This window comes from Telopea speciosissima, chromosome 9 (genome assembly GCF_018873765.1).
Source record: "Telopea speciosissima isolate NSW1024214 ecotype Mountain lineage chromosome 9, Tspe_v1, whole genome shotgun sequence".
Lineage (NCBI taxonomy): Eukaryota > Viridiplantae > Streptophyta > Magnoliopsida > Proteales > Proteaceae > Telopea > Telopea speciosissima.
The window spans coordinates 47,092,309-47,101,999 of record NC_057924.1 but is presented as its reverse complement, the minus strand read 5'-3'; positions in this window follow the sequence as shown (position 1 = coordinate 47,101,999).

Below are 9,691 nucleotides of genomic sequence, written 5' to 3'. Positions count from 1 at the left end.
GATCTTAATCGCAAAGTCACTTTTTTCCATCTCATTGTGTGTTTCGAGGATCGGCCTCGGGAAGACGATTGGATTGGGTAAAGTGCATGGTGGCTTGTACACGCTTGATGACGGTCGCTTCTCTCCACCACCATTGCCTTCTCCGTATCGAGAACTCCTTGGTCTCTTCGAACTTTACCAGTGGCACTCTCGGTTAGGTCACCCCCTTTAGGAATTTTAGCTCATTTATTTCCTCGTTTGGTCACCCTACATACTAAGGATGACTTTTTTGTGAGGCTTGTGTTCGCCAAACAGACACGTTCAAATTATCCTATTTCAAATAAAAGGAGTTCTTCTTGTTTTAATTTGGTACATTCGATGTTTGGGGCCCTAGTCGCAAGCCCTCTATTTCTGGTCATCTGGTTTGTCTCTTTTATTGATTGTCATTCTCGGAACACTTGGGTATATCTTTTGCACACTAAAAATCAGGTTTTCTCATGTTTTCAGCATTTTCATAAGATGATTCAAACTCAATTCCAGGCTACTCTCCAAATATTGAGAAGTGATAATGGAACCGAGTTCTTCAATCACAATTTCAAAAATATTTGGCTGATCATGGCATCATTCACCAAACTAGTTGTGTTGATACCCCGCCAATGGTGTGGCGAAAGGAAAAACGCCATTTGTTGGAAATGGCCCGGGCTTTGATGTTTGGGAGGAATGTTCCTTCTCAATATTGGGGGATGCGGTTCTCACTGCCGCCTATCTCATCAATAGGCTCCCTTCTCGGGTTCTTAATTCCCGTACCCCTCGATATTTTCTTGGGCCATTCCTCCTTTATTGTCCCTCCCAAAGTATTTGGGTGTGTGTGTTATGCTAGGGATACCGGATCTCCAGCAAGCTTGAGCCTCGTGGGCTCCGTTGTATTTTTTTGGGTTATTCTCCAACCCGAGAAGGTTATAAGTGTTACCATCCCCCTTCCCGTCGTACCTTGGTGAGTATGGATGTTGTTTTCCATGAGGCCCTTTCTTATTATCCTTCACCACCTCTTCAAGGGAGAGTTCTAGTGAAGATGTGCCCTTTGAGATTCCTCCACTAGAGGTTCCTCGCTGCTGTCGCGCCTCCTTTGAGGCACCCACGGCTGCTGTCCGCCTCCTTTGCTGATGCCCAACCTCCTTTGGATGATGTCCAACCTCCTCCGATGTTCCTCCCTCACCTAATGGGAATCCTTTACAGGGAGAGACCATAGAAAATAGTGTTGTTAATGTTCCTATTCGGGGGGCGACTCATCCGAACTATTGGTGCATTTCAAGAGAATTGACAATTCCAACATACTCACCTACACAAGGGGCGGAACCAACAGAGGGCGTTGCAATCCCCTTTAGCACCAATACCCATCGAATTGCCGGCTCCAGATCCGATCCTCCATCTCCGGTAATCCCTCTTCTTCCGACCTACCTATTGCTCACCGCAAAGGTACTAGGACTTGTACTTTACATCCCATATCTCGTGTTGTTTGTTATAGCTCTCTTTCTCCATCTTTTCGAGCTTTTGTATCTTCTCTTTCTTCGTTTCGATTCCTAAAACTTGGCGGGAAGCATTTACAGATGGAAAGTGGAAGGCAGCAATGTTGGAAGAAATGAGAGCACTACATAAAAATAATACATGGGAGCTTGTGACTCTTCCTCCGGGAAAGAAACCAGTTGGATGTAGATGGGTCTTCGTGGTCAAACAGAAGGCTGATGGTTCTGTGGATCGATATAAGGCACATCTGGTTGCAAAGGGGTTCACTCAAACTTATGGAGTTGACTATCAGGAGACCTTTGCACTGGTGGCGAAGCTCAACACTGTCCGGGTGCTATTATCTTGTGCTATAAATCTTGGGTGGGATCTTCAACAGCTTAGATGTCAAGAATGCCTTCCTCCATGGGGAGCTTGAGGAGGAGGTCTATATGAACATTCCACCAGGATTCTCGATGACAGGACCAAGGGCAAGGTCTCAGACTCAAGCGTACACTTTATGGGCTGAAACAGATCACCTAGGGCATGGTTTGGCGATTTCACAAGGCTATGATTTCAGCAGTTATAGACAGAGTAATGCGATCACACTTTGTTTATCGACGAGTTGGTGACAAGGTAACTCTTCTCATAGTCTATATGGATGATATTGTGGTCACTGGTAATGATGGTGATGCTATCGGGGATTTGAAGCTCCTCCTTGGCCGTGAGTTTGAGGTCAAAGATCTTGGTCCTTTGAAATATTTTCTAGGGACAGAAGTTGCTCGCTCTTCAAAGGGCATCTTTCTTTCTCAAAGAAAATATGTCCTTGATCTATTGACTGACACAGGGCTGCTAGGCTGTCATCCTTCAGATACTCCTATGGAAGCTACTACAAAACTTAGGGAGAAAGAGGGTGAGCCTGTTGACAAGGGTATTTACCGCTGGGCAAGTTAATCTACCTTTCTCACACACGACCTGACATTGCAGTTGCTGTGAGTTTGGTGAGCCAGTTCATGCATGATCCCTATTCCTCTCATATGGATGCAGTCCGTCGTATTTTGAGGTATTTGAAGTCCGCTCCAGGAAAGGGAATCCTTCTATCTCCCATGGGTCACCTTAAGATTGAAGCCTATACGATGCCGATTGGGTGGTTCTCCGACAGAAATCTATCTCTGTTCTTGTTCCTTTGTTGGTGGGAACCTTGTCACATGGCGTAGCAAGAAGCGAATGTTGTGCCAGGTCCAAGGTCTTGAAGCCGAGTTTCGTGCGATGGCCCAAGGAATTTGTGAACTTCGTGGCTTAGAGGATTATTACGGGATATCGGTGTTGCTGTCCATCTTCCCATGATGCTTTATTGTCAGCCATTAGCATTGCTCATAATCCTGTCCAGCATGATCATACTAAACACGTGGAGGTTGACCGACATTTCATCAAGGAGAAGCTTGAGGCCGGCCTCATTTGTGTTCCTTTTGTGAAGTCTACTGATCAACTCGGCTGATGTGTTCACTAAGGGACCGAGTAGCAAGTGTTTCATCCTATCTTAGTCAAGTTGGACATGCATGATATATATGCTCCAACTTGAGGGGGAGTGTTAGATATATGGCCAGAATACCGTGGGGGTATTCTGGACCTTTTCTTTGTTATTTAATTAGTTTTGTATTATGTGGTTTAGTCCCACATTGCTCATGTACATATTTTACTATTCTATTATTCTTATAAATAAGAAGGTGCTTGGGATGAATTAATCATCCAAGCATAGAGTTCTAATTCAGATCCACTTAACACATAGGTACCTTAGAAAAATGAATCTTATAGATTTTGATGTCTTGGGAATATGAAATCTGAAGAATGAACAGAGTTACAATAGCCACTATAATTCATCAAAATCATATCCAAGATGTATAATTCAGCCTCTGCTGAAGGGGGAAGCTGAGACAGGCTTCAGGAGAGCAACATTGCAGTAGAATATATCAAGATCCTACATCACGATGGTCTTAAGCATTTCAAATTTGTCATCTCATCTTTTTCATATAAGTTTCTCTGGTAGTGTACTTGCTCTGTAACTCAGAATTTCGCAACCAACCACAATGTACTGTTCAGGAAAAGAAAGATTGAGCAAATGAAAATTCTAACCAGTAATATATTTGGATAGCCATCAAGATAAAATATAGAGAGACTCAAATGTGAGAACATAAGATTGTTTAGCAGAGCCTGCTCCATCATTTGTTCAAACCACACACCAAAGAAAAGCCTTTCTGTTCCTGTTTGCTGCTACCAGACCCCACTCTATCGGCACACTAAAAACAACAACTGGAACAGATGCCTACAGACAATCAATCCAAAGAATCAAACGTAAGTCAGTATAAGAACAAAAATATAGCATTGAACACCAATGTCACCTCAAGTTCTAGCTACTTGGGGTCACAAACCTGCGCAACATTGTATCAAGAGAACATAACTTCCGACAAATGATAGACAATTCAAGTATCACATAATTTTATCACATCTCTTAACCAATTGAATAGATAATTTCATAGATAAATAGGATATGATGAAACTGTGGAACTACTCCAATATTTATTCATCACATACAATTGAATGGTGCCAGAGAGAGAGAGAGAGAGAGAGCGAGAGATTAATACATTTCAGCTTGTGAAATTCAAGAAACTCATTACCTGTAGAATAAGTACACGACAACTTGTGTAATCGCCTCATTAACCTGTTGGTCAAATGAATCATCGATCACAAATAGTTACAGAAAATTGTAATTAAATAGTTATAGAGACAGGTACATTATTATAGTTCATCATTAACAAAATTAATTGAATCATGTGAGCTTCTATTCATCACGAGTTGTGTAAGATTGTTCAATAGTGATTGCATACTGGAAACAACTGTTGCATTCTTCTTCCATCTCTGGCTTCATCCGGTTTTTTCCTTCTGCCAACTCTTCCTTCATTTGGTTTCTTTCTTCTGAAACTCTTCCTTCATCCTCTTTCTTCAACTCTGCCACTTGACACTGAAACTTTGTGTTATGGCACTTTTTTGTTAGCATAAAGGCCTTTGGGGTTACTCGAACTTTGAGTATATAGGTTCACTCAACCATGGGTATCATTACCCCTTACCTTGGTAAAGATGGCTTCTTTGAGTGCTTAGTCATTTCTTATTTCCTTGGGCAGCTGATTCAACTCCTATGTGAACGTTGAGGAAGTATTCATATATCATTTGTGTCCATAATCTCAAACTTTCTCAAAGCATGCTATGGAGATAAATCCTATGCTTTTAGTATGTATGAAACCTACACATTCAAAATCTGAGCATGTTGTGATTTATGTAGTTGCAGATCTTAAATTCAACATCGAATTATGCTGAAGGGAGTCTACCTATTACACAGTAAGGTGAACAATTAGCAAGGCACGAACTTGCAGAAAGGCAGGTTGAGCAGAAAACTCACTACACAACTCCTGCTAAATAGGACGCTGACAAGGATAGTTTTACCTGAAAAATGTAACATACACCAGACACTCTGTCACATCATCACAAATGATTCAGGATAGGAGAGAAATGCGCGTGACTACAACAGATTCAATAAGCAATATCCCAATCACACCATATATGAGTAAGTTAAGTATTCCCAACAATCATGCACTCCAAATTATTATGTACAATCTCAACCAAATCTGTCTGTCCCTGGTTGCTTTTTGTAAAACCCTAAATTTTACCAAAGGGTATTTTTGTCTTTTCACCTATTTTAGGGTTAGGGCAAGTTGGAGTGTGAGAAATTTGGGTTGGTTGTGAGTTGCACTTACATAAGCTTGGTAAGTAGTGAACCCTAGTGTGCCTCTTTATTTTGAATTATATTATTATTTTGCCTAATATGTAATTAGGGCTAATTAGGATAAATATTTGATTTTTGTATGTTTATATAATAAATAGTAACCTAGCCTTATGGTTTGATATTTAATTCAAATGGATAGAGGTCTAAGGTTCCATTCTTGAGTGGTAGAGTTAATGTTTTTTTTATAATTTTTATTGGGTTTAAAAGGGGGCTTCCACAGTTCTAGCTTGGGAGTTCTAGGATTCTGCTTCACTATTGAATAAAAAATAAAAAATATTAAAAAATAGGAAGCTGACCTTCTTTGATTTAAATTAGAAAATAGAAGTTACTATAATTAGGGATTCTTATTGTGAACTATTTCTTTATTAAAAGATCTAATTAAGTAAAAGATTCCAATCTCTTCTTTCCTATTGGTTAGGTGTCACCATAATAAAATTTGAAGGATATTGCACTAAATAAGATTATTCTTATAAATAAAATCTAATTTAACATAAATAGCATCCCAGTGGCTGAGTGATGTGGTGATAGGATTGGAGTGTTTAAGACCTTCGGATTAGAATTTCTTGGGCTAGAAGCAAGGGAGAGAGAGAGAGAGTCCAAGTTGGAAGAAAATAAGTCATTGTGGCTAGACTAGAAGGAAGCCATGATTCTACTCATTCTCTTATTCCCTCATTCCCTCATTCAAAAAAATAAATCGTTCAAGGAGAGAGAAGGACTGGAAAATTCGAAGAAGGGAGGAAGAGAAAGAAAAGGAAGAAGAAAAGAGAAGAAGAAGGAAGGAGAAGAGAGGGATTCGGACTGTGCAGGACCAGTCACTTGACGGCCAACTTTCAACCTTTTTTGGAGTCGAATTGAGAAAATTCTATTTCACAATAAAACGTAGTCTCGTCTCTTAACTTCGCAACTCAACAAGAACCACCCCAATCGAAGATTGGAGCAGAGAGATATAACGTATTTACTAAAGGTATGTTTTTCTGTCAAAAATATGTGTTTTCCAAATCCAAATTTAAACAATACCTTGAAGCTAATTTCATCATTATCTTATTCCTTGAACTCTATTAAAGCTTCTCAACCCTAGAAGAGGAAGATCATCACCATTAGAGCACTTAGCAAGCTTGTGATTCCAACAATTTTTAGTATTTTTGTCTAATTGGATTTTCTTGAAGAGGTGAGTACTGTACATGATTTTACTTTATATTTTTATATATGTCAAAGCAGAATTTTATTTTCGGGTCGCTTGTTTAGTTAACTATTTCATGCTCATATCAGATTTTTATATTGTTTAATTGATGCATGTACTTAAGTGTTTAAGAAGAGTATTTTATTCTTCACTATTAATTCAAGATAGGTGCTGCTGAATATTTTTTTTTTAAGTATGCACGCTTAAGATAAAATTTATACATGATTGTGATGGTATGACGAAGTACTTTGAATGGTGTTTCCTAATTGATAAATTCATGCATTTTGTTGTGCATAAAAATTCTGTTTTGTTATTTTGAATTAACACTTGTAATTACGTTCCAAGAGAATTGGAGAAATTGTTTACCGTTTGATTGAAGATTATCGTTTGATCTTCACGATTATAAGTGCATGTCTTGGATACTTATTGGTCCTTTAAAAATTCTGTTTTCACATATTAATTTCGTTCCTTGAAAAATTCTGTTTCCATATGTTTAGTTCGTTTTACCGTTAGTACATCATAGGGTGGAGTGGAGATGTAGCTAGCCTTTATTCCGAAAATTGTTTATATGTTATAGATATTTTTATTGACTTGCTTTGTCTTACCTGCATGGGCTTACGTGTGGGGATAAGGTAAGACGACTTTCCTTGTTGAAACATTGTACTTCCATACCATAGTATTCGGGTTTGAGAAGCGTGCTGGTAATACCTTTAGGGTTATTGCGAAGCTACTGTTACTATACGTCACTGGTAGTGTCAATCGTTTCTGTTTGACTAAGCGGGACGGTAGAATGATATAGTTCATTGTTGTTGCATGTGCTGCTATCAAAAGGGCCATGATTTGCGCATGATTACGATCACTCTATTAGTCGATTTTACATGAGAGATGTAATTATTTTTTTCTGCCTTTACTTTCAGCATTTATTTATTTACTGTCTTTATCGTTGTTTCGATGAGCATTGCCATATTGGCTTATCTATTTGATAATACCCTATGATTATGGTGATGTATGTTTTTTCTGATAGGATACTAGATATCTTACATTATATTGAACTTGCTTGCATGATTATTTTTACACCTGTGGAAACATGCATTGTACTTGCTAAGCTTTTCTTGAAGTTTACCCTCACCACATTTCAGATATGACGGAGTTTGGAGATGACTATGCATATGAGGGCGTTGAAGACTTTACTCAAGATGAGGAGGATGAACCTTTATATTAGCTATCTTTGGCTTTAGACTTTGGATTAAGACTTTTATGTTTTAAGACTTAAGTTATTCTTGAGGTTTAATATAATTTGAAATTAGACTTTTAATTATGGTTTAAATTTTCAAGGATGTAATTTTTATTTCAGTAGCTTTAATATTAATGGGACATTTGTAGTTTAAACATTTTACATTAATGTATCTGTCTTTGGTTCTGCTCCGGTTCATAATCTTTAACTTGAGATCTTGTGGACCATAAATGTCCATAAACCGCTAGGGTAGTTTTGGGGACGTTACACTTTCCAACTTCAAGACAAGTTGATTCTATTATATGGTCTATAGATTAAACCCAACAATAGATCACTCAACTTTCCTTGACATGTCAATAGAAATATACATAATCTTAAACTTCATACGATAGGTTTCCTAGAGCATCAAGGTCTGTAAAATATCCAACAAAAATAAAGAGGCTGAGGTATGGATTCTAATTTTATTGATATTGCTGCTCAGAATTAATATTTTCTAGAATAAATTTCCAAACAACAATAACTGACCAAAGTAACCCAATTTCATGGCCTTATATTTTGTAAAAGTATCAATTAAATACTTAATAACAATAAGACTTGATAATTTATTTTCTGCTAGATTTTTGCAATTGAATATCAACAACAGTGAAAGATAAAGTAGATGATAATAGCATGGGCTTCAAACAGCTGAGACCATATGAAGAATAGAAGTAGACCATCTCTCCTTACAAGTTTGATTTAAATAAATAATCAATTCGTTCATAATCTAATTCAAATTATGGCTTGGTAAATTCTATTTCAAAAAGGAAAGCCTGGGACAAATAAAAGATTATATTCTTGCTTGGATCTCCTACCAATAAAAATCAAAACATAAATTTAAAGCTACTTCAAGACTGTTGTGGACTTGAGATTTTATGCTAAATGGACACAAATGACATGACATGCATCACCATAAACATATATTTCTGTGATCATTCATAACTAAACCATGCACAACATATAAGCAAAAGAAGAGATAATTCAGCGGCCATGACCAAATGATATGCATGAATTAAAGAAAAATGCTCCTTAAATTTAATGAATCGAGCAAAGACACATAAGATATTAACTTGGAATTTGTTACCTTCGAAGGGATGGAAGGTAAGAAAACAAAAAGAAGAATGACCTAATTAAGAAGATTAGTTGGGTGGACATACTTGGCTTGGACGATGAACATTTCTGGATTAATTTATTTCTCTCTTCTTTGCTTTTTGTTACTATACGCAAGCAAGGACAAGAATAGTAAGAATTGACTTTTTTTTTGGGGAAGAAATAGCTATATATTGCACAATGCAATGAGAGAGAGAGAGAGGAGTCGCCAAGAAAAATAATAATGACAGAATGCTTTTGACAAGCATTGATTACTTATTTTTAATCGGCTTTGGCAATCAAAAAGTGATAGATATATAAAACAAAAAGGAGAAAGAGATTTCGGTATGTACGTTTGACAGAATGCTTTTGACAAGCATTGATTACTTGTTTTTTTTTTTAAAAAAACAAGAGAAAGTGGGCTGCATGCGACCAGCTTTTGGGTGCTTTGATTAAAAAAAACAAAAGCATTGTCAAAGCATTATTAGTATCGTTTGAAGACCTTTTTTCTTGGATTTCGGATATTCATAACCAATCAAAGCCACCTTCAGCTAGCACCTAGCACCTAGCGACAACGCCAGCACCCGCGCCAGCGCCTGCACTAGCGCTAGCGCCATCGACCAACACGATCCACCGGATTCCTGCTGACTGTGTCTGATCCGTCATATCTTTCCCCTCTCCTCTCACCAGGTGCGATTGTTCTATTTTAAAAAAAAATTTAAATAAAAAAAATATAACAATCATTGAGATGGAGAAACATGCCGTTCCGTTTGAGATGATCAAATTGGAAACCATTAGTGGATCTGAGTTCAATGCATGAAAACGGAAAACTCAG